General features: G+C 41.6%; 2 long non-coding RNA genes across 2 annotated transcripts in view; both read right to left on the bottom strand.

Moving 5' to 3' along the window:
* Window positions 1-27084, bottom strand: part of LOC147914335 (uncharacterized) — a 152195-nt gene that overhangs the window by 97414 nt on the left and 27697 nt on the right. The window lies entirely within an intron of this gene.
* LOC147914336 (uncharacterized) lies at window positions 653-23137 on the bottom strand. The gene is made up of 3 exons (XR_015555341.1): window positions 1783-23137; window positions 1495-1691; window positions 653-1227 (listed from the first exon to the last, which is right to left on the bottom strand). It is a non-coding gene; the product is annotated as an uncharacterized LOC147914336 (long non-coding RNA).

Here is a 27084-nt window from a genome sequence, read left to right as displayed (position 1 = left end):
GATGCCCTCCTCCCCACCCCATTCTATAAGTTCAAATCCTCCCCATTCTCCAAGGCTCAGTTAGAAACCATTTCTTATAACAAGCCTTCCTTCCCCTTGGTGATAGATTCTCTCTCCCTCCTCAGTGCAACCACAGCACTGTAACTAAATCTCTTATGAGAGTAAGGTCTATCATTTCCTACCTTGTATGCAGGTTTTAAGATATGACCACTATTCCTCTTACCATTTTGAAAGACTCACAAGAGCAGCTCCATGTTTGATTCATTTTTGTATACAGTTGATGTTCAATAATGACTTGCTGGATGGGAAAATGAATGAATATAAAATGGCGTATATTCACTTGAGACTTCCTGCAATTCCACAGAGGCCTCTCTGCCACCCGGGATCAAATGAGTCAATAAAGCATCAGCAAGCAGAGAAGCAGTCTCTGGACACAGTGTGGAATTTGGCCTTGACTTTCAACATTTTTAATTCTTTGCTTCCCTTTATTTCTTTATGTGGCACAAGTGGGCATCTGTAATGTGGCTGAGAAGACAAACACAACTCTCCAAATGGTTGATGACACTGGTAAGTGCCAATTACAAGAATTCAACCTTTGGTTCCTATAGCCACTTCTGGTTTTTCCAACTCTTTTCACAAAAAAATCATCTCATTTGATTTTTACTACAACTCTGCTATGGGGGAGAGAAAAGCAATACAGGAATATTCTCCCCATGGAGCAGACAGAAAAACTGAGATTCTAAGAGATGCAGTAACTCCTCCAAAGTTGTACAGATGGCCAGTGGCAACGGAAGTTTCAAATCTGGCTCACTGTTTTGGCAGAGAAAACACACCTCGAGATGCTCAAATGGTGGGGTCCAGGAGAGGGGTGGGTCCAACAAGAGGAAGGAAGCAATGTTGGGGATGGCCTTTGAGAGAGGAAGATGATCCACATGAAATAAACAAGAGGTGACTGTGTACATTCTCTTAAGGGAACATAAAACCTCACTAACATGCCCATCTTTGTAAGAAACCCAGGCAGCACCTTTGAAGACCACTGGCACGTCCATTCAGGTGTTGATTCATGGGCTCAAGGCACTAGAAACAGATTAAGTCAAACTTCAGTGTAGTGGTTCGTTCACTTATTCAAGAGGTGTGATCTGGGGGCTTATTCTACAAGAGGCTGAAGAGATAAGTCCTGTTTCCGATTTCGAGGACTGCAAACTCTAGTAGAGAGACTTTAACAACCTATAAGAGAAAGAAACAGAGGTTTCAAGATTAAACTGCTCTCAACTCTACATGGTGGAGCCAGGATTAGAATACACATTTTCTGACTCTCAAGCCCTTGGCTGGCTCTCTGCTTTTACAGGGAGGGGAACTGAGGCAGGGTGAGGTTGACTTAAGCTCCACATTGGATATTGGCAGAGAAGAGCCAAGGATGTATGAGAGCTAAATCCCACATCTGTGTTTTAACCTTTAGACAAGGTTCCCTCCTAATGACAGTGGTGACAATACCTTTACACCAAAAAGGCCACAAGTTCCAAGTCTAGTCCAGCTGGAGCCCCCTGGAAGGGAGCAGTGCCCTCGCCGTCAGCGGTGCTCTCCTGGGGCTGGCCCACGCATTTCCATAGCAGATCTCTCCAAACCAGAACCACACAAGTTCTCGCCAAGAGACAGTTGCTTGTTCACCTCAAATCCAAATTACTAAGTGTCTTTGATCACATGGGGTAGAAAAACGAGTTTTGAAAAGGTATGCTCTTAGCAAATAGCAAAATAGAAGGTGCCCTATTCACAAATAATTACCTATTTCTCACTCTGTATCAGAAAGCTCTTCACCTGTCTCCAGCTTTTAAAGGTAGACAGACTGTTTTTCTGCTCTCTGTGTTTCCCTGTAAGAAGAGAAAATGATGTGCATCTTGTTCACCATTGCATCCCTCACACCCAGCACAGTGGTTGGCATGGAGCAGAAGTCCAATAAATATTTGTTGGATGTTGATGTGAACATGTGTGCATGAATATAAATGCTGTAACGTAACTTACCACCCTTGCAATACTTACTCCTCCTAGAAAGACTCACCTGATTTCCAGAGCAATTCCCAAGGTCTAGGAGGACAGGGAGCAGAGGATGTGGGTTGCCTGCTTCTCCCTTTTCCCAGCAGTGTTGATGACAATGCGCCTGGATGTTGGATACCTACGAAGACTGAAATATGCCAGCCCAGACTGATGAGCACATGTGTATGCAAGAGCTTCCTTTAAGAGACACGCAGGCAATTGAGCCAGTTGTAGCAGCCCCACACAGGCTGACCATGGAACACCTGGACCCTGGGCAGCGTGCGGGAATCTACCGCTTCAAGTCACCATCCAGGAAAAGCAGCAATGGTTCTGCAAAGTCACCAAGACTGTTCTGCCCTGGTGCTGACAGGGAAGAGTGCCAAGGAAGAAAGGGCACCAAGTCACCATCTATTGGGCACCTGGTTTATGCCAAGCATGCCTACGGGTGTTTACATGCCTTATCTCATTAGAAATTGGTGTTATCCCCATATTGGAAATGAGGTAACTGAGGCTTCGAAATGTCAGGGTGCTTGCCCAAGGTGAATCTACTCTAAAGGAGCAGAGCTGAGAAGCAAACTCAGATTTGTTTTAAGCCAATCCCCATGTTCTCCCCACTCCACTCTCTTTGCCAAAAGGGGAACTAGATTCCATATACGACTCTGTTCTTGCTTTTTGAGAGCAGCCTTTGCCTGCAGTTGAGCAGGTGGTGCTCGTGTTCCAATGAGAGCTTGCCAGTCAGTTGAGGATCTAGTAAAATAGGTCCCATGGGAGGCACCAGAAGTCAAGGCTGTGGGACTCCCTTCAATGTGCACATTTGCTCCATCCCTTTCCCACTTCCTTAATCTCTTTATTTTTCCCTGACTTCCTGTCCCTTTCTGCCTATATCTTGGGCTTGCAATGACAGCCCTGTGACCTTCAAAGCTAAAATGCGTGCCAAGCCCGGGCACTAAACAGCTTAATGTGATCAGGTCCTGGGATGGTCAAGTTCACTGTTGACATCATTTCTCAGAATCCAGCGGGGCATAGCTCTGTTGGCTGTGATGCCTTGGGACACGGTGTGAGGGCCCAGAACCAGGAGCTGACCTTGCCTGCTAGGGGGCTAAGGTCCAATGGGGCAGGCCCTCCACAGGTGCTGGAAGCCCTCTCTGGAAAGCTGAGTGTGCTATCTGCATGCAGAGCAGGAGAGATGTGATAAAGCAGGCAGCTTCGAGTAGTTTCTATGGAGGGAAAAGGTGTCCTAATGATGCAAACAGAGGACAGTGGTAGGAAATGGGATAGTGGACCAACCAGGAGTCAGGCTCAGGGATGTCTGTCGTCAGGCAACAGGGACCCAGCCATTGGGCTGATGGTCGAAGCCAAAACCTTAGGTCTTAGAGGGCTTGGCAGGAGCAAGGCAGAAGCTGTGGTGTGTGGGGGCTGGCAGCTAGGCCAGCTAACAAATCTGGACTTGGATGAGAGACTTGGGCAACAGAACTAGAGCTCAGGGTAAAGACCACATCTAGGGACAGAGGCTGATTGGTGCACATCAACCAATTCTCCAGTTCTTCAACACCAACTGGGTGCTCTACAATTCAATTCAATATTGACACTACCTGGAATTAGCGTCAGACTCCACAAGGTAAGGACTCAGCCCCACAAGACTGCCCTCACTTCAGAAACCAGTTGCAGGTACTGGGTCCCCAGGTTACCTGCACTTCTGTCTGACTTGGCCACAAAGTCAGGGGCTCTCACAATCTCCTCCTCTGCAATTTTGAAAATTTGCTAGAAGGAATCACAGAACTCAGGAAAATGTTGTACTTACTATTAAATTTACTATAAAAGATACAAATGAACAGCCAGATGAAGTCCATAGGGTGAAGTTTAGAAGAGCCAGGAGCACAGGAGCCTCGATCTCCATGGAGTTGGAGTGTGCCACCCTCCCAGCAGATGGATGTGTTTGCCAACTCAGCAGATGCCCAAATCCCTTCATTTAGGGTTTTTTTTTTTTTTGAGGAAGATTGGCCCTGTGCTAACATCTGTTGTCAATCTTCCTCTTTTTTGCTTTTTCTTTTTTCTCCCCAAAGCCTCAGTACATAGTCGTATGTCCTAGTTGTAGGTCCTTCTAGTTCATCTATGTGGGACACTGCCTCAGCATGGCTTGATGAGCGGTGCGTAGGTCCACGCCCAGGATCCAAACCAGCAAACCCCGGGCAGCCGAAGTGGAATGCACGAACTTAAGTGCTATGCCACCGTGCCTGACCCAAATCCTCCTCTATTTCTTTTCTTTATGTAGGGGTTTTCTTTGGAGGTTGCATTACGCAGGCATGACTGTGGCCATTGGTGACTACCTCAATCTCCAGCTTCTCTCCCTCCTCAGAGGTCAAAAGCTGGGGCTAAAAGTTCCAAGCTTCTAATCAAGGCTGATTTCCCTGGCAACCAGTCCCCATCCTGAAGCTAGCAGCCCCTCAGCCAGTCATCTCATTAGCACACCAAAGACACTCATCACTCAGGAGATTCCAAGAGTTTTAGGAGCTGTGCGTCAGAAACAAGGGACACAAACCAAATATTTTTACCATACCACAGAGGCAAGTGTCCAGCTGTCAGAATACAGGTCAGAGCCATACTAGGGGCGAGGATGACTTACAGCTGTGTCCTCCACACTCGGCAGAGCCTCAGAAATCCCTTCTGTCGAGCATCGGGACCAGCTCTAGAGAAAATGACAAGCTGAGCCCATAAATGTGAAGCCCCGACGATGCGGGCAAGAACGATGCCGGAGCCTGACCAGCACTGAGAGACCGAGAAGTGCCTGGAAAAGCCCTCTGCTGCTTATCTCGCTTCTGAGCTCCTGCAAAGGCTTGATACTCACCATGGCTTCACTGCTTTCCCCAGATGCTTTTCAAAAGTCACCAAAAAAAAAGTCGAGCTCACAGAAACAGAGAGCAGAAGAGTCATTGCCAGGAGCGGGGGACATAGGGAGACGTTGGTAAAAGGGTTCCAACTCTCAGCTATAAGATGAGTTAGGTCTGAGGATCTGATGTAAAACATGGTGACTATAGCTGATAACACCGCACTGTGTAATTGAAATCTGCTAAGAGAGTAGAACTTAAGTGTTCTCACCAAAAAAAAAAAAAAATTAACTCGGTGGAGGAATCCTTTCACAATGTATATGTATATGAAATCATCTCATTGTACACTTTAAATATCTTACAATTTTATTTGTCAGTTATACCTCGATAAAGCTGAAAACAATCAACAATAATTATTGAGCTCCTTTAATTATGTGCTGGAGTTCAATGCGTGGGAATCAGAACAAAAGTTCTCTGGAAGAAGAGGAGTCTGAGCTGGATTTTGAGGATGTTGGTCATTTGGATGTGTGTGACGGGTGAAAAATCAAGTGAGGGAGAAAATATGAATAAAGGCAGAAACAGAAGAGGTTCCAGTGGATGGTTAAGAGGGTTCTGCAAGATACTTGCATGATACTATGCAAGGGTCAGCCCTCTGACCTCATCTTTGAGGTCACTTCACTGTTAGAGGGGTGTTTCCCCACACCAACAAGCAATGCTCTGACATACCAGCTGGGTGTTCCACAATTGAATTCAGTCTGACATTAGCTACCTGACGTTAGCGTCAGATCCCACAGGTTAATGGTTTGGTCCTACAAGACTGCCCCCCAACTTCAGATGCCAATCTCAAGTCCAGGCTGTCACCTGTGCTTCTGACCAACCAGCAATAGACTGGAGGTTCCCACGGCCACCTCCTTGGGTTCAATTAATTTGCCAGAGCAGCTCACAGAACTCAGAGAAACATTTTACTTACTAGATCACTGGTTTATTATAAAATGATATAACTCAGGAACAGCCAGCTGGAAGAGATGCATAGGGCAAGATATAGGGAAAGGGCACAGAGCTTCCATGCCCTCTCCAGGGGCACCACTCTCCCTGCACCTCCATGTGTTCACAAACCCAGAAACTCTCTGAACAGGAGTACCTCTGAATACTGAGCTCTGTACTCAGCACCTCACATATATTATCTTTATTCTTTCAAAGTTATTATCCCCATTTTAGAGATAAAGGAATCAAAGCTAGTGAGGCTGGGAACTTGCTCTAGACTACACAGCCAGTGTCAGTGACCAAGGTGGGCTTCTCGTTGGTTGATGGCCTGGTCCATAGGGCTTTAATAAAGATGGGTATGGATATAAGGACGTACAGTACTCTCTGCTCTCTAAGACTTAAATATGGGTAGGAGGTGCCCAGGAAAACCTCCAAAGTACCTGAGTATAAATTGCCTGTGACATTAGCTCATCTTTGCAGAGGTCATTTTCCTCCCTAAGTGCAGCGTTTTGCCAGATTCATTATAGTAATCATCTAGCTCAGGACTCCATTCTGCACTTATTCTTCACTGTAGTTTTGCCCCACAAATGCAGATGAACATCTCTGGTGCTCTCGAGTTTTAGGTCTTCTGGCTGGAATTGGCTTTGTGACCTTTGAACCAGGTGGGATTAGACTCAAAACCATCATATTTGTGAAACCCAGCAAGATGAGGTTAAAAATCTTCCCTGGGCTACAAGGAGAGAGCAAAAAATTTTGAGATAAGCTTTGCTAACTGCAGCTGTGCATATTCAGCATAATCAACTGTTGTTTAAAACTAACCAGGTCTTTCTGTCCCTCCTTAGTATATCAGTGAGCTGTCTTTCCCAGGGAATCAAGGTCCAGACATCAAAATTTAGCCTCACAAGGCCAAACTTGCAGGCTGAAGATAAAAACTAACCAGAAAAGCCCAGACAGTCAAGGGAAAGAAATTCAGTCTTCAAGGTCAAATGCAGGCTGGTGGGAAGGTGTCAGCCAGCAGGTGCACATGCTCCCCCTCCCTTACATAAAACCCCAGCACATACTCTCCCTTATAACCTTTAAAACCCCTTGCCTCCCATCTTTCGGGGAGACCGGACAAATTTGAGAACTCTCGTCTCCCGACTGACGTCACCCGAAATAAAAACTCTTTCCTTGCCATAAGCCTGGAGTTCTGGTTTTATTTGGCCCCTCTTGTGTGGCCGGTAAACAACCTGGGTATGTATCCGGTAACATCAGGGCTTCATCACGGCTGTGACAGGCTCCTGACACTGTGTTTTAAGTTTAACGGAAGTACTCTTCTTGTGTTTTCATTTGTCTACTCAGCTGAGTAGGAGTGAGTGGGGCCTGAGGGATTTGCCTCACCCTGTCTACAGACTCAAGTTCCAGGATGCAGGAGAAACTAATACAGGGCAAGTCTGGGCCTGGGACTTCACCAAGTAGAACCATGGGGAGCACAACCCTCCCCCTCATTCTGGCCACTGGACAATGAGGGCAGAAGGAGCTCTTGGCACCAACCACAGAGAATTCCCAGGGCTAGAGCCCAACACGAGATGAGGAGTGGAGGTTGGAACCACAGTTGGTGATTGTATGGATTGAGAAGGATAAGGGAAGAGATGGTGTCATCCTCGGTGAGGCCTTTCATGACCCCCCACACCAAGTGGACCCCCCTCCCTTGTCTTACTACCACAGCCTCAGGGCCGCATCGTGTCGTTCTTCTCGTAGTACAGGGCAATTGTGTTTACATGTCCAACTCCCACACGAGCCTTTTCAGTCAGGGACTTCTCACTCATTTCTTATCCAGCACTATGCCTGGCAAACTACAGGCACTAGATAAGTGGGCTACATTGAACCAGCGCTAGCTGAGTCTTAGGAACATAAACAGGGAGGGCCTCTACTGGGCAACACAAGTGAGAGTGCTGTGGAAATTTAATTCCATTTTAGGACCTAAAAGTACAAATGAAGAGTTTAGAAAGCCTCTAAACTCTACATGTCAAAGCAATCTTCTCCCAGGAGTTCTTTTATCAGCTCAACAAAGTAAACTGAAATTATGAATTAAAAAAAAAAAAAAAGAGTCCCTGTCAATGTCATTGTCAAGGATCAAGCTTTCTTGGAAATAAAAAATGTGTGCTCACAATCCTGAGAACACTAAGCCAGCCAGTCTAAATGAGGTCTGTTTTCAAGAGCCATGTCAGCCCCCATTCAATTTAAAATATTTTTAATGCTTTTTGAATGCCCACAAAGAAGAATTAATTCCGATATAAACACAAAATTTCACCACTCTTTGCAAGATTTAAGATATAAGGAAGGAAAGTTATTTTCAGATAAAGATAGCTGCACAGAAAATCAAAAACAAATGCTTTTGAAAAAGAGGTTTCAGCCTGGGATTGGCCACCTACTCTGGCCCCGTGACTTCCTGCCCAACAACATCACCATGTGTGAGGCTGAGCCTGGAGCTTCCGTGATGAAGAACAAAGAAGAAATCTGGAAGCCCCAGCATGATCAGGAGCTGTGTCTAACGTCACTTCAAAAAGCAATAGGCCAGTAGAGACACTGGTCAGCTCTATACCTGCGGTGAGGGAGGAGGGTGAGTTGAGACCATGGATGACTCCTGAGCTACAGTGAACAACTTTGAGGGTATCTTCCTAGCACTCGCCTATCTCTGCTCTGCTGAGGATTAACTCCCCACACCACTGGACCCCATGACAACGTTAGGGCTGTGTGACTCTACCACCCAGGCACAGCAAAGGGCTCTGGGCTGGACACTTGGCCCTAGTTGGGTCAGTCAAGTCTCTCTCCCAGAAATCTGGAACTGGAATCCAGATGTCTTGGCTAGGGTCCTCTCAGTAAACCCCTTTTTCTGCTTAAGCTGATTTGAAGTGGGTCTCTGTTACTTTCAACCAGAGGAAACTGGACCAAGTCAGGAGTTCATCAACAAATATGTGGGCATGCATCCAACAGGCTCTTGGTTAGTGTGAGCGTGTTTAGTTCATTTTGCTGAAGGAAGTGATCCTAATACCTGGAATTTTTACCAGAGACTTATTTCTCCATTACTCTAAAAGGGCTGAGTTAACAACACTGCCAAGACAACTTTCCCCAACGAGAGTCTTATGAGTAATATCAGTGATTATTCTAGAAAATTAAATGCAAATTTTACCCAAATATGTCTGAAGTACCGAAAATAGGTATCAGATTTTTTTTCTTAACCTAAAAATAAATCATACAAGCAATCATTATTTGAACTTACTGAAATGTATTGTTTGGGATTCTTTTCACTGTTATAATTTCTGGATAGATGCCGTTATTGTGATGGAAAAAACTACAACCCTGCCTATAATTCTGATTTAATTCATATCAAATGAGTAAAGGCCAGTATAACTTGAGCATCAGCCCAGCACGTATTAATATTTCATTATGGCTTATCTTTAGTTTTACATCCCTGAGGAAGAGCCAGGTCTTGATGGTATCTATACATCTGGTTGATAACGCAACCTGAAATTCATATCTTAGCACCAAAAAATGCTAAGTGCCTTTTTAGATCTCAATCTGCTTTTGGTTTTTTGTTGCATTCTTTCCTGGACACTGTTGCTCAGCTAGGATAGATTTGATTAGATACTTTCTGCCATCCTTTGCTCACATGCTTTCCTCTACGTGATGGCCACCTGACCTTTTTAAAATCAGGATGAGCTCAGTCTTTCTAAGGGGCCTCAGCTAAAAGTATGGATGTCTTAGGTCAGCAAAAACTCATTCTTCCCCAAACTCCATATGGCTCTTCCCCATTAAGCCATTATTAGGCCAACTAGAGGTTGTATTCTTAACATCCTTAAGTAGAATGTACATGTGAAAAGTAAGGAGAGGGAATTGATATTGATTCTTCCTATTTTATTTTATATAACATTCCTTAGCTTGCAGACACACAGGCAGAGATTGGCTTCTATTCTAAAGATGACCAATACACTCTTAGTCCTAAAAATTAATATTTCGCCATAAGTATTATCTTTGTGTAGAGCTGCTACTGACCTGTGCTGTTTAGTGCAAATTTGAAAAAGTGTGTTTGTGCAAATTAGAATAGATGCCACCGCAGGCAGACACTGCCTTCAGGAGCTGAGCTTGGCAAGTGGCCCAGGAGCTGGATTCCAGCCCCCACTCACCCTCTCAGCCACTTTATGGAGTGGACGAACAGTATAGCCGTAGTCAGTGACCTGCCTTCATGGTTGAGAAGCTATCTTTACTTATTTTTTCAGCTACACATTTAAGAGAGCTGGTGAAATAAAAGTGTACAATTGCTGCTAACCTATGAACTTTAGAAAATAAAAGAGCTGTGGACTTTTGAGATCATCAACTTCAGAGTTCTTTTTCAACAGACACCTGGGCATAAACATGGAAGAGAAATAAGCAAGAAACTGTTATTAGCAGCTCTCTTTGGGGAGTAGGCTGTGTGTACAGTCATGTGCCACATGATGACATTTTCGTGAATGATGGCCCACGTGTACAACGGTGGGCCCATATGATGAGCGCCATATAGCCTAGGTGTGTAGTAGGCCCTACCATCTAGGTTTGTGTAAGCACTGTCGGGGAGGAAGAAATTTTCCTCTATCCTCCTAGGTTCTTCTGGCTGGTATAAGAATTAAATTGACATGAGACAGACCAATAGGAGAAAAACAAAAGTTTAATAACATGTATACATGGGAGAAACCTAAGAAAACTGAGTAACTCATGAAAATGGCTGAAGCCCTCAAATTAAATACCATCCTCAGCTAAAGACAAACAAAGATGTTGGTGGTGGGGATAGTCAGGAACTTCAAAGAGAAGGAAGGCAATTCATAGGTAAGTGGAAAGGAGTTTGGAAACCTTTGGAAAAATGTTTGGCCACACAGAAACAGAAGAACACAGAAGGGAGTCCAACAAACAGGCTTTTCTAGGTTCCTCCCTGTCTACCATCTAGTTCATGTTACGCTAAGGTGATAGCTCGCTTCCTGAGATAGGTTTTCTTTATCTGAATTCTTTTAGGCAGTGAAGGGAGAGGTAACAAGAAAAACTTTCTGAGTCGTATGCCTCTTAAAAAATAATCCGCCAAAAATAATCCTCATGTCAAAGAGACACATTTTGGGGTAGTAAATTTTCCTCCCCTTCAGTACACTCTATGATGTTCACATAATGACAAAATTGCCTAATAACACATTTCTCAGAATGTATACCCATCATTATACAACGCATGACTGTACACACAGCAAAGTGCATAAAATGTGCTAATCCTGACTCTACACCTATTTTTTATATGTGTATACGTGCAGTAACAACAGCTCAGTTCAAGATCTAGAACGTTTCTAGCACCCTATAAGGTTTCCTTTGCCATGTCCCAGGAAACCGCCCCTGCCCCACTACAATCACTTTCTGATTTCCATCACCTTCGATTTGTTTCACCTGTTCATGGACTTGGTATAAATGGAATGATACAGTATGTACTCTTTATGTTTGGCTCTTCTACTCAGCATGTTGAATGTGGGGTCCTTCCATGTTGTAGTATGTATCAGTAGTTTAATTGTTTTTGTTGCTGTGTAAAATTCCATCATATCATGATACAAGAGTTTATTAACTCTCCTCTTAATGGATATTTGGGTTATTTCTAATTTGGAGGTATCATTAATACAAATTCAGCAGTTCCTTTGAATCCAAGGAATAGAAGTTCATATTTTTACTCAGTGTTATTTCACAAAGACATTTACACAATAAAATAATAGTAAAATAGAGAGACAGAGAAAATTAAAATAAGGATACAATATCAATGCGTGGGGAAATAAGCACAATATACAATCTACTGGGTCTTTATAGTTGTGATAATTGGATTTCAAGTTAGATTCTGAGCTTCCTGGAAGCCAAAACAAAAAGGGAAATATGGTGAGTAATACAATTTTTGTAAAAGGGGAAAAAAAATGTCATGGGAAACAAAATTTCTATTGCTACTAAGTTCCAAAGAAAGTCCTTCACATGGAGTTTCATGGTAGAAATTACTGAGAGATGTAATGAATAACGTCCTCAAGGCAGCTCTATAAGAAATACATGAACAGACTTTTAGATCGTTCTTTCTAAATAGTGGCCATAAGACATGACCTAACCCAGTAGGTTATAAAATAGTATCATAGTACAATGGCATTATGTGTGTGCGTATATTTTTAAAGAGGGAAAAGTATATTAGAATGTCATATATCCCAAGTCGGGGGTCGGCAAACTATAGCCCACTGACCAAATGTGGCCCACCAACTGTTTTTGTAAACAGCTTTATTGGAACACAACCACATCCATTTGTTTACACACTTTTTGTGGCAGCTTTCCCGTGACAACAGCAGAGTTCAATGGTTATGACAAAGACTGTCGGGCCCACAAAACTTAAAATATTTACTATCTGACCCTTTACAGAAAGAATTTGTCAACTCTTGCCCTAAATCAGCAGTGGAATAGAATTCTGGGTATTATTTTCTTCTTGGCTATTGTTCGTGCCTTTATGTAGTCTCCACCCCTGCAGTATGAGCAGGACCTGTGACTTGTTATAGCCAATAGACGTGGCAAAAGTGAAGGGATTTTGCAGATGTAATTAAGGTCTCAAACCAGCTGATTTTTATTTAATCGAAAGAGAGATTATCCTGGATGGGCCTGACTTAATCATGGAAAGTCCTAAAAAGAGGGACTAGGCTCTTACTACCATCAAAGACTTCTCTCCTTCGCTGGCTCAAAAAAGCAGGCTGCAGGTAGTGAGAGGGCCTCTGGAGAGGACCATGTGGCAGGGAGCTGTTGGTGGCCTCCAGGAGCTGAGGGCCTCAGTCCTACAACCATAAGGAACTGAATTCTGCCAACAACCAGGGGAGCCTAAAAGAAGACTCTGAGCATCAGGTAAGACCACAGCCCCAGATGACACCTTGACTGCAGCCTAGTGAGACTCTGAAGCAGAGAATACATCTAAGCCATGTCTGGACTCCTGACCCCTGGAAATTGTTAAATAATAAATGTGTGTTGTTTTAGCCCACTAAGTTAGTGGTCATTTGTTACACAGCAAGAGAAAGATAATATAGTTACCTAGCTTCCCTCACTTCTTCTACAATACACATATGGTTTAAACACAAGAGATAACCACAAATTTATAAACAGTGCTTATCTTTTAGAAGTATATACTGAATTACCTAAGGAGAAATGATGTGACGTCTGGGATTTGTTTCAAAAATGTTGGAGAGGACAATGGAATGGTGTAGATGAGATGAGATTGACCATGTGCTGATAATTCTTGAAGCTGATGGATGGATTCATGGGGATTTATTACACTATTCATTCCACTTTTGTATATGTTTGAAATTTTCCATAATAAAAGTTTTTAAAAATGAGACTCATACTTACAGAATTAGCTAAAAGGATGTTTATAGTTTCTGATACACGAAAACTAAACACTTTAAATGTCTACACAGGGAACTGGTTAAATTAATCACTATAGATACACTATATATTTATATGTTTCTTTAAAATTGAGTGCATAGAATAATGATGCTATTAACATTTTTCTATGGTCTTATAACTTGATGTAAAATAAAATATTTGTAAGCAACAAAACCAAAAAATCACAAAACTTATGCAGTTTGTAAAAATCCATCTGAGTAAATTCTATCTGTGGGACAGTGAGTGTATCCACTCTAAAGGCCCTGGTGGTTCCCCTGGAGGAAGCAGCATAGTGGGGGTGCCTGAAGGAGGGGAGAGCCTGTGGAGCCACCCAATGACGCCCCTCGCCATCACTGATCCCTCAGTCTTCTGCTGGATAACAGGCAACATTGGGTGACCACAGTCCACTGGTGAGTCTCCAGTCCTGCTAGGAACGTACAGAGGTGGGGCAAGGAAGGGGGTGGAGTCAAGCAGGTCATTCAAAATCTTAGTGAATCTTAAAATAGATATAATCATGATTCCCGAGAAAGATCTGAACTATGACCATCTTTGGGGACTTCTAAGTTTTCCTTCAGCCCGTATGGCCTCAGATTTGTATTTCACTGAGAGGTTTCTTCATTTTCCTAAAAACTGTAATTCCTTAGTACCACCAGCTCCTATTTGCCCCAGGCCCCTTTGTCAGTAAGATTACAGGATAAGCTGTAAAACAACTCTTGGACTCATTATTTACAATCACTATTCCAGATCACTTTAGGGCAGCATGTTCAAAAGGCAGTGAGAACGTGGTAAATGTTCTGCCAAAATATGTGCAATCACAAAATGCCAGAGATGAAATTCCTCTTATAAATCATTTAAAGTTTCTTTATTTCATCAACTGAAAAAAAGAAAGAGAGACCCCAGACATAATGCAACAATGACCAGAATCAAAAGGACAGGCAGAGTATCGGAGAGCAGAACCCAGATGTGCCATCTCTCAGGTTAGGTCAGCGCTTTCTGCCTCGTGTTGAGTTGCCCTCTCTGAGTCAGTTCCTTTCAATCTCAACGAACAGACTTTAAGTTTGAGCTAAGGTATAGACTTACAGAGCAGTAGCTCAAAACCTGAAATACAGGTGCCAATGAATCTAGCAAAGAAGGAGAGAGGGAGGGAAGAAGAGAAGAAGGAAAGAGAATGAGAGAAAATCCAAATGTCCAATGGACAAACTAAAAGGTGTTCACACTCATTGGTCATCAGGGAACCACAAATCAAAATCACAGTAAGATACCACTCCCCCCATCAGGGTAGCTAAAATTAAAAAGACTGACTGCAGCTAGTGTGACACACATATAGTGCAAGTGGAACTCTCACATCACTTGTATGGGTACAAGTAGGGTACATCATATGGTGAAACCACTTTGGAAAAGTGTTTAGGAGTCTCTACTAAAATTGAACGTATGCCTACCTGTTAACTCAGTAATTTCACTTCAACGTATATTCCCAACAGAAATGTTTATATATGTTCACCAAAGGAGATATACTAAAATGTTCATAGCAGCATTATTGTTAATAGACAAAACTAGAAACTCCCAAAATATCCATCAACAGTAGATGGATAAATAATGGTGGTATATTCACATCATGGAATACAATGTAGAAATGTGAATAAAGTACTGCTATAGGCAACAACATGTATCAATCTTATAAAAACTGTTGTGTGAAAGAAGCCAGTCACAAAATAAATGATTTCAAGTTATATACGGTTCAAAAGCAGGGAAAACTAATTAATGGTGTGAGAATCGTGATTATTTTGGGGGAGAGGAATGTGGGAATGATTGGGGTGGTCATGAGGAGATCTTTGGGGCTACTGGTAGAGGTCTATGTTTTTATCTGAGTGGTAATCACACAGAAGTATTCACATTGTGATCATTTATTGTTCTGTATACTTATAATTTGTGGACTTTTCTAAACATACACTATTTTTAAATATAACAATTTATTTATGTCTATCTTTAAAAAGAAAGCAGAAGGAGTTGTTTTGGTAGAATTCTAAGGATCTCAGGAATCTCAATCAATGCAGCCTCTTGAACTTCTTAGCACCACTAGAGGACCACTCATTCATTATGACCATCACCATTCACTGTGATGTCAAATATCAGCTCCATTTCACAGCTATAAAAAGAGATGTCTGGGGCTGGCCCCGCAGCGTAGCGGTTAAGTGCACACGCTCCGCTGCTGGCAGCCCAGGTTTGGATCCTAGGCGCACACTGATGCACCGCTTGTCAGGCCATGCTGTGGCGGCATCCAACATAGAGGGGAGGAAGATGGGCATGGATGTTAGCTCAGGGCCAGTCTTCCTCAGCAAAAAGAAGAGGATTGGCATGGATGTTAGCTCAGGGCTGATCCTCCTCACAAAAAAACAACAACAACAAACAAACAAACAAACAAAAAGAGATGTCTACTGGATGATAATGCCCAATAATTATCATAGACATCAGATTAGATCACTAATAATATCAAAATAACAGAAGGAGAAAGGAACTAACATTATTAAATAACAAATATGTTACCAGAGATGTGCTCTGTACCTTATAGATGTTATCTCCACAATTCTCTCAGTAACTCTTCACAACAGGTATGATTAATTATTAATATTATCTATTAATATTAATTATTAATATTATTATTAATTCCACTTTACAAAAGGAGGAACTAAGACTCAGTGAACTTAAGTAATTTGCCCAAAGTTGCAAAGCTTCTAAATAGCAGAACCTGGATTCAAATCTAGAATTGCTTTGCTCCCAAACCCCAGAGTCGTTCCGTCACACCCCACATGGCTCTGGGCTATTAGTGCCTTTGACTTTTACCAATAAAACAATTTCATAAAACTTGCAACCTCATAAATTTCTCATAGAAACAAAGCAGCCTAAGGTGATTTCCTAGGAATATTATTGCATTACAGTCTGTTGTCATTTACAAGCCAGAAAATGCCCCACAGCCTTTACACTTAGTAAGAAAAAAAATGGAGGTACAGGTTATCTGATTCTCGATTACATGTAACCGACCAGGACACAGTCAGAGCACAGCCAAACCACCCACCTTTGCATCCCCAAAGCCCTTCTCCAAAGGGGGAGCTACCAAGGCCAAGTTACTCTTTTAAAGCTTTTCTTATTGTAGCTGTTTTATTATTCACCTACTTTTAATAGCATCTCAGTGATTGTTTTATAGGCATACTTTAGCTTAAATTAATGCAAAAGACACAAGTAGCTCTCTCTTAAATTTTTAACCAGAATAAAAGTTTACAAAGGGTACGTATGCTCCTGAACAGTAAGATCTTGTACCCAAATGGAAATGGAGACAGTTTACAAGGTGACTTACAGATTTTATTGGACCCCGCCAGTATCTGACGCCCATCACACCTACAAAAACTAAAGTCTTGGTGACTCTCTACAGCCAAGAATGTGGTGTTTTCTGACTTAAAGGCCATTTTCAGGAAGTCTTACAGAAAAGGATGAGGAAAGAACACATTCTGTTTCTCTCTTCCTCATGAGACAAGACAACCAAATGTTTCAGCAGTTGGCGAGGGGGGCACTAAACAAGACACTAGAAGTATCAACGGTATCAACTATTGAACAAATCTATTTAAAGCACCAGAGTTGATGTGCTTAGTCTAGAAGAGGCTAGTGGTTGTCTTTTATTGAAGCTGAATGAGTTTGTTAAATGTATCGATAGCGCTAACATATTAATAATTGAAGCATAAAATCTTCCCACTGTCCCATTACACTTAATCTTTCCTATACACGATGATGAATTTAATGCCATTACACTTAATCTTTCCTATACACGATGATGAATTTAATGCCTCTGCTTTTACACATAGGAGCCAATAGCAGAATCCCTCCCAAATCTAAATGGTTGAGTTCCTGAAGAATCTTCCTGGGAGGAGAATTCCTAGCTGTAATAGTAACCTTATGAGAAAAGCAGGGCTGAGGGAATAAATTCCTGAATGAACCTTTCAGAAAAATTTTTATATTTACAACTTTTTACTCATGATAAAGCCAGCACACTGTAGTAAATAACAACATTTGTACACATCTTAAATTAGGAATAATGGGCTCTATACAACACATCTTCATTGCCTATCTCGACTCCATGGATATTTATGAAGATCTCTTTCCCTCAAGTTTCAAAGGGATGCTGATGAATCCATTTTATCTTTACAAGTAAACTACAGGCTAAGAGGCAGCCTTTCTTGCCTTTAGTTTTCCAGCCAAACACCTTCCTACCATTCAGATTTTACAACTCAGAGCAGTGGGCACCCACATGTCCCAAAACACCACCTGCCTTGGTCCCAGAGATACAGGAATTTGTTTACACTAGAAAACACCTCATAATACCATCTTATAACATAATGCTTGAACTGACTCATGCATCCCCACTGAGGAAACTGTGCTTCATTCCTTCCCAATCCCAGAAGGATGGCCCTGATGTCAGCACACTCACCTCCCCTCCTGCAACCTCACCATACAGCAACAGTCCACCTCAGGGATCCAACCTTCCTTTCCCTTGGTTTCCTCCTGCCTTGCTACAAAAACTCCAGCTTTACTTACTGTGATGGTTAGTTCTATGTGTCAACTTGACCACGCTACAGTACCAGCTATTCATTTAAACACTAATCTAGGTGTTGCTCTGAAGATTATTTTGTAGATGTGGTTAACATCTACAATCAGTTGACTTAAGTAAAGGAGTTTACTCATGATAATGTGGGTGGGCCTTGTCCAATGTGTTGAAGCCTTAAGAGCAAAAACTAAGATTTCCCAGAGAAGAAAAACTTCTGTCTCAAGGCTTGCAGCATCAGCTCCTACCTAACCTTCCAGCCTGCCTGCCTGGACTGCAGATTTCAGATTTCAAATGTACCAGCCCCCATGCCACAACTGTATGAGTCAATGGCTCAAAAGAAATCTGAGAAGGGAAGAGAAAGAGATATAATTGGTTCTATTTCTCTGGAAAGCACTGACTGATACACACACCTTCCTACCTTCTCTATTCTCACTACTGCTAATTCTCTCAAAACAAAAGACTCATGAGCCACTCATCCTAGAAGTGGAATCTCAGAGTTATTCCATAGTAAGTTTTACATACTAATATTTCATGAATTTTACGTTGTGTAGAGATGGCCATAATTTTCAAGCTGGCTTCTGAAAAAGACTCTTTGCTTGACTAAATTTTACTCAGGTTCCTGAACCTTCTCCTAGGCCCATCTTTGCACTTCCTGGTAAAATCTAGTTTTAGCAAGAACCCTGCTAAGTCAGTTTAACCAGAACCCCTCACCCTAGATATGTGATCACCCTGCATACTTGATCAGGTTCCTCATCCTCCACCATCCCCCAGGTGATGTCTGATCACCCGGGCGTGCCTTCAGCAAAGAAACCGGTTAGACAAGTTTTGCCAGAATCCCCTTACCCCTAATGTTTCCTCTTAGTAATTTTGCATCCACTGACCCCCATCCTGCTCCTTGGCTATAAATCCCCATTTGCCCATGCTGTATTCAGAGTTGAGCCCAATCTCTCTCCCCTCCTGTAAAATCCCACTGCAGTGGTCACCGCACCTGTTGCGATGGTCCTGGATAAAGTCTACCTCTCCACCTTTAATAAGTGTCACTGAATTTTTTTCTTCAACTCTTCCAATTAAAACAAATTTTCCAATCACTTAATTGTAAAACTTGAGTTACTCAGTTTAGAAAGGATGGCAATTCAGCCAGAAACCTGTTTTCTACCCCTAAAGCTGAGCACATCTGGGGAATCCAACCCAGCTTCCTCAACCCAAAGAACAGTGGGAAAGCCAGGCTCAGCTCCAGGGCAGCCCTGAGAGGTCTGGCTGCACAGTGCTGAGGTGGCACCTCTGGAGCTTCGCCCCACACCCCTACATGTGCAACAAACCTACTCAGTGCCCCTGAGGACATTCTGATAGATGTTAGCCCAGGGCCAGGTCAGATGTGTGGGGCTACTTCCCATGAGGATGACCAGTTACCAAGCACATCTCCAACCTGCTCTGAGAAATCTACGTAATTTTGGCTGGGCAAACACAGGCCGTGTTTTTCCAGCCTTTGAAGGGGAAAGAAATGACAGATTTTTAAAAATCTCCTCCCCTCAGAGGTTTAAGTGTACCCTGTAGGGAAGAAAGAAAATAACCAGAGGGGCCGGCCCTGTGGTGCAGCGGTTAAGTGCGCACGCTCCGCTACTGGCGTCCTGGGTTCGGATCTCGGGCACACACCGAGGCATCGCTTGTCAGGCCATGCTGTGGTGGCGTCCCATATAAAGTGGAGGAAGATGGGCACGGATGTTAGCCCAGGGCCAGTCTTCCTCAGCAAAATAGAGGAGGATAGGCATGGATGTTAGCTCAGGGCTGATCTTCCTCACAAAAAGAAAAAACAAAATAACCCAGAAAGTGAGTGATGTCAGAATCATGGTAGAACGAGCTGTTCCCTTTTTCTCTCCCCTCAAAGTCACAACCAGTAGGACATCCAAAGACCAATAACGGATCTCTGCACAGCACACCCGAACCCATACATCTATACTTCTGAAGGTGGGTGGACTGGACCTAGCAGAGGTGGTGCAATGAGCGGAGTAGTGGCAGCAGCTCCCAAGACCAGAAGCTCAAGAAGCTGTAGAAACACCCGTGAACGGATGCACCAGGAACAAGGCAGGTGAGGCTTCCAGAGGCTCCAGGAACAACTGTGGCACCCATGACTGGAGGATACAGGAATCACAGCAGTGCCTGTGACCCAGCCACCTCCACCTCTCCTGGCTCTCCCCGCAGTGGGGACTGCATCCAATACCCCAGTATCTCCAGCAACAGCAGTGGTATACATGACCTAAGACTCCAGGAATCATGCCAGTGCCCAAGACCAGTGGCTCCAGGAACCACAGTGGAGCCCATGACCCAGCAGCCGCCCCCTCCATGGTGGTGCCTCTAACACAATCCTTCCCAGCTGCACGGACTGCATCCAAGACCCTGCTGCCCCTGGTAGTGATGGCAGTGCTTGTGACCTGAGGTACCAGGACCCACGCCAGTGCCCAAGACCAGAGGCTTCCAGAACTGAAGCAGTTCCCATACCCAGGTACCCCTCCCCACATGGCAGTGGCAATGGCGCTAGTGACCCCAGCCCACCAGCAGGAGCAGTGATACCCGTGAACACAGCACACTCCACAGTAGTGGTACCAATGTCTCCAGAAAACCCAGGAGCAACAGCACAGGTGGTACACATGACAGCAGCACACCAGGCCGTGGAGTGCCTGGTAACAGCAACTGCAGAGCCCATGACCCCAGTCACCCCTAGCTGCAGCACTGCCCATAACAGTGGCCCCCCCACTTGTAGCAGTAGCACCTGCAGACACAGCAAACCTGGAAATGGCAGAGATGCCCATGACCCCAGCTCCAGCCACTACGCTCCCCTGCCCCCGCTTGCAGTGGCGGAACCTGTGACCCAGGTCACCCTGAAAGAAGCAGAGGTGCTCAGAAGCCCAGTGACCCTGGTGGCAACACCTGCAACTACAGTGACACCAAAAACAAGAAGACACCAGAAACCTAGGAGACACAAGGAGCACAATGAGGGCACTGACAACACCTCTGGCAGAGGCAGGAAGGGTGGAAAGTGCAGGCTCTCAAATACAATCAGAAGCAGATCAGAATCAAAGTAAATAAGGCCGTACCTACATAAGAAAGGTGTTTGCTACCACAAATGCACTGGCAGAGCAACAACTCGTCAAGCACCATGCAAAACTATGGTAACATGGTATGAAACAGAAAATGACAATTCTCCAGAAATCAAACTTGAAGACACAGAAGATCGTGATCTAATTCATAGAGAATTGAAAACAGCTGTCATGAAGTAACTCAATGAGCTACAGGAAAACGCAGAAAGACAGTTCAATGACCTAAGGAATAAAATGAATGAACAGAATGAGTAATTCACCAAAGAGATTGAAACTGTCAAAAAGAACTAAACAGAAGTTCTGGAGCTGAAGAATTCAATAAATGAGACAAAGAATGAAGTAGAAAGCATTGGAAATAGAGCAGACCATATGGAAGAGAGAATTAGCAAGCTCAAAGATACAAATCTAGAAATTATTCAGGTGGAAGAGGAGAGAGAACCAAGATTTTATTTTAATGGAGAAAATTTATGAGAAATATCCGACTTGATCAGGAAAAGCAACATAAGAATAATGGGTATACCAGAAGGAGAAGAGAGAGAGAAGGGAGCAGTGAAACTTACTTAAAGAAACAACTGAGAACTTCCCAAACCTGGGGAAGGAACTGGACTATACAAGTACATGAAGCTAACAGAACACCTAATTATCTCAAGGCAAAAGAAATCTTCTCCAAAGTACATTATATTAAAACTGTCAAAAGTCAATGACAAAGAAAGAATATTAAGGGCATCCAGAGAGGAAAAAGCAATAACTTAGAAAGGAACCTCCATTAAGCTAAGAGCAGATTTCTCAGAAGAAACTCTACAGGCCAGGAGAGAGGGGAATGATATATTCAAATATTGAAAGATAAAAATCATCAGCCAAGAATGCTCTATTCAGAAAAATTATCTTTCAAATATGAAGGAGAAATAAAGGCTTTCCCAGACAAGCAAACGCTGAGGGGCTTCGCCACTAGACCTGCCTTACAAGAAATCTTGAAAAGAGCTCTGCTACTGAAATGAAAAGGCAAAGGTACACAAAGCATTAAGCAACATGATAAATAGACAGTATCTTCAACTATCTCTATCAGAATAGGTTAGTAAACAATTACAATATAAAGGTTAAAAGGAAAGAAAGAATTAAAAATAACTATAACTACTTCAATTTGGTAATGAACTGACAATGCAAAAACGGATAATTTGTGACAACAAAAACATAGAAGGGGAGTAGGGAAAGAACAGCATCTGCATAGGCAAATGTAGATAAGATGCCATCAGCAGAAAAAGAACTACCTCATCTGTGAGATCTTGGTAACTACAAAATAAAAATTTAGAGCAGAGTCACAAAACATAAAAAAACATGAAACTGAGAAACATCACTGAAAACCACCAAACTGAAATGGCAGCTAGAAATACAAGAAAAAGAAATAATTTAAATATAGAGCAACCAGAAAACAAAAGATGAAATGTCAGTATTAAGTCCTCATAAATCAATAATCACCCTAAATGTAAATGGACTGAATTCACCAATCAAAAGAACACTGAGTGGCTGTATGGATTAGAAAACAAGATTCAACAACGTGCTGCCTCCTGGAGACCCATGTCAGCACTAAAGACAAATACAGAGTCAAAGTGAAGGGATGGAAGATGATACTCCAACCAAATGGCCACCAAAAGAAAGTGGGATAGCCATACTTAGATAAAATAGACTTCAAGCCAAAAAAGATAATGAGACAATGATGGATATTATATAATGATAAAGGGGACAATCCATCAAGTATACATAAAATTTATTAAAATATATGCACCTAACCAAAGTAAATAGAGCACCAAAGTATACAGAGCAACTATTAACAGACAAAAAGAGAGAAACTGACAGCAGCAAAATAATAGTAGAGGACTTTATTACCCCATTTACCTCAATGGAGAGATCATCCAGACAGAAAGTCAACAAAGAAAATTGGCCTCAAATGAAACACTAGAACAGATAGACTTAACAGGTATATATAGAACATTACATCCCAAAACAGCAGAATACACATTCTTCTTAAGTGCACATGGAACATTCTCAAAGACAGACCATATCTTTGAAAACACAAGTCTCAATAAAATTTAAGAAGATTGAAATCATATCAAGCATCTTTTTCAACCACGATGGTATGAAACTAGAAATCAACTACAAGAAGAAAGCTGGAAACGTCACAAATATGGAGATTAAACAACATGCTACTGAATAACTATTGGATCAATGAAGAAATCAAAAAATACCTGAAAACAAACAAAAATGAAAACACAACATGCCCAAATCTATGGGATGCAGCAAAGCAGCACTAAGAGGGATGTATACAACAATACATGCCCACCTCAAAAACAAGAAAAATCTCCAATAAACAATCTAACATTATACCTAAAAGAAATAGAAAAAGAAGAATAAACAAAGCCCAAAGTCAATAGAAGGAAAGAAATAATAAAACTCAGAGTGGAAATAAATGAAATAGAGACTAAAAGACAATAGAAAGGATCAATGAAACTAACAGCTGGTTCTTTGAAGAGATAAACAGATGTGACAAACCCTTAGCCAGAATCATTAAAAAAAAGAGAGAAAGCTCAAGTAAATAAAATCAGAAATGAAAGAGAAAAATTACAACAGACATCACAGAAATACAAAAGAATATAATAGAATACTATGAAAAGCTATATGCCAACAAATTGGATAAAAATGGGTAAATTCTTAGACCCATACAACCTGCCAACATTGAATCAAGAAGAAATAGAGAAGCTGAATAGACCAATCACAAGTAAAGAAATTGAAACTGTAATCAAAAACCTCCCAAAAAACAAAAGTTCAGGACCAGATGGCTTCTCTGGTGAAATCTACTAAACATTCAAAGAAGATTTAATACCTATCCTTCTTAAACTCTTCCAAAATATTGAACAGGAAGGGACGCTTCCTAATTCATTTTATGAGGCCAACATTACCCTGATACCAAAAACAGACAAGGACAACACAAAAAGGAAAATCACAGGCCAACACCACTGATGAACACAGATGCAAAAATCTTCAACAAAATATTAGCAAATTAAATACAACAATACATTAAAAGGATCACACACCCCAATCACGTGGGATTTATTCCAAGCATGAAAGGATAGTTCAACATACGCACATCAATCAATGTGATACACCACATGAACAAAATGAAGAATAAAAATCACATGATCATCTTAATAGACATTGAGAAAGCATTTGACAAGATTCAGCATCCCTTTATGATAAAAATTCTCAATAAAATGGGTATGGAAGGAAAGTACCTCAACATAATAAAGGCTATATATGATAAACCCATAGCTAACACCATATTCAATGGTGAAAAACTGAAAGCTAGCCCTCTAAGAACAGGAAAAAGACAAGAATGCCCATTCTCACAACTCTTATCAATATAGTACTGGAAGTCCTAGGCAGAGAAATTAGGTAAGAAAAAATATATATAAGAAATCCAAATTGGAAACAAAAAAGTAAAACTGTCACTACCTGCATGTGACATGATTTTATACATAGAAAATCCTAAAGAATCCACCAGAAAACTATTACAAATAATAAACAAATACAATAAAGTTACAGACTACAAAATCAACCCAGAAAAATTAGTTGTGTTTCATACACTAACAATTAACTAGCAGAAAGAGAAATCAAGAATACAATCCCATTTACAATTGCAACAAAAAGATTAAAAAACTAGGAATAAATTTAACCAAGGAGGTGAAAGACCTGTACACTGAAAACTATAAGACTTTATTGAAAGAAATAAAACACGAAGAAATGGAAAGACATTCCATGACCACAGACTGGAATAATTAACATAGTTAAATGTCTGTGTTACCTAAAGCAATCTATAGCTTCAATATAATCCCTATCAGAAAGCCAATGACATTTTTTACGGAAATAGAACAAAGGATCCTAAAATTTATATGGAACAACAAAAGATCGCAAATAGCCAAAGCATTCCTGAGAATAAAGAACAAAGCTGGAGGTATCACAATCCTTGATTTCAAAATAAACTACAAAGCTATAGTAATCAAAAGTACCATGCTGTTTTGATTACTGGTACTGGTAGAAAAACACACAAATCAATGGAACAGAAATGAGAGTCCAGGAATAAACTCACACATTTATGGACAGCTAATTTTCAACAAAGGAACCAAGAACATAAAATGGAGAAAGGAAAGTCTCTTCAAGAAATAGTGCTGGGAACACTGGACAGCCACATGCAAAAGAATGATAGTAGACCATTATCGCATACCATATAAAAAAATTAATTCAAAATAGATTAAAGAACTGATAAGATGTGAAACCATAAAACTCCTAGAAGAAAACATAGGCGATATGTTCTTTGACATTGGTCTTAGCAATATCTTTTTGAACATTATGTCCTCTCAGGCAAGGGAAAAAAAGAAAAAATAAACAAATGGGACTACATCAAACTAAAAAGCTTCTGCAAGGCAAAGGAAACCATCAACAAAACGCAAAAACAACCTGCCAAATGGGAGAAGATATTTGCAAATATTATGTCCCGTAAGGGGTTAATATCCAAATTGTATGAAGAACTTGTACAACTCTACAACAAAAACACAAACAACCTAATTAAAAAATGGACAGAGGATCTGAACAGACATTTTTCTAAAGAAGATATACAGATGGCCAACAGGCACATGAAAGGATGTTCAACATCACTAATTATTAAGGAAATGCAAATCAAAACCACAAGGAGGTATCACCTCATGCCTGTCAGAATGGCTATTATTAAAAAGACGAGAAATAACAAGTGTCAGAGAGGATGTGGAGAAAAAATAACCCTTGTACACTGCTGGTGGGAATATAAACTGGTGCAGCCACTATGGAAAACAGTATGGAGATTCCTTAAAATATTAAAAACAGAACTATCACGTGATCTAGCTATTCCACTGCTGGGTATTTACACGAAGAACACAAAAACACTACTTTGAAAAGAAATATGCACCCCTGTGTTCACTGCAGCAGTATTCACAATAGCCAAGACTTGGAAACAACCTAAGTGCCCATCGATGGATGAGTGGACAAAGAAGATGTGGTAAACACATAGAACAGAATACTGCCCAGCCACAAAAAAAATATGAAATCTTACCATTTGCAAAACCATGGATAGACCGTGAGGGTATTATGCTAAGTGAAATAAGTCAGATGGAGAAAGACAAATACTGTATGATTTCACTCATATGTGGAAGGAAGACAAACAAACAAACAGAGATATGGAGAACACATTTTTGGTTACCAGAAGGGAAAGGGGAGGGGGCAGAGTGAAAGGGGTAAAGGGGCACACGTGTATGGTGACAGATGGCAACTAGACTTTTGGTGGTGAATACGATGTAGTATATACAGAAGTCCAAATATGATGATGCACCCTTGAAATTTATATAATGTTATCAACCAACGTTACCTCAAAAAAATAAATAACCCAGAAATCTCATATTGCTTGAGATTCAAGCATTTACGAACAGTTATTTTTCTATTTCTAAGAAAGTTCTTTTCTTCAAAATGCTTAAGGCAGCTAACAGGAAGAGAGAAGATATCATAAAACTTGGGCTGCTAATAGGAAGAGAGAAGATATCATAAAACTTGGGCTGCTAATAGGAAGAGAGAAGATATCATAAAACTTGGGGTGCTAATAGGAAGAGAGAAGATATCATAAAACTTGGGGTGCTAATAGGAAGAGAGAAGATAAGTTAAAACTTGGCTTATTTCCAACAGGAGCCTGTCTACAAATAATCATTATTAGCATGTCATTTGGATGGGTGGTTATTGATGTGAAAACTCACCAATAAGAAATATGACTAAGGAGACCACTCCTCCCATCACATAACTTTCAGGACTTACAACCAGAAACTGTCATTAGTGTCCTTCATGGGAACATCCACTGGCCAACCCCAGTTGATTAAAGGATTCTTTGTAGAACTGACCAAACTGAATCCTGGTGCAAGTGATCAATGGATAACGAAGGAAAATTTTTCCAAGTTCCTCAGGTGATTGGTGAGAACAAAATATCACAGAGAAACAGGGTAGAGGGGAAGGTCCTGTCAACTTTCAGTCCCCTCAGGGAAGGACTGTC

The sequence above is a fragment of the Ceratotherium simum genome, chromosome 20 (assembly GCF_057802395.1).
Source record: "Ceratotherium simum simum isolate JZ-2026a chromosome 20, ASM5780239v1, whole genome shotgun sequence".
NCBI classification, from domain to species: domain Eukaryota; kingdom Metazoa; phylum Chordata; class Mammalia; order Perissodactyla; family Rhinocerotidae; genus Ceratotherium; species Ceratotherium simum.
The sequence above is the reverse complement of the archived record's forward strand: the minus strand, read 5'-3'. Positions and strand labels throughout refer to the sequence as shown.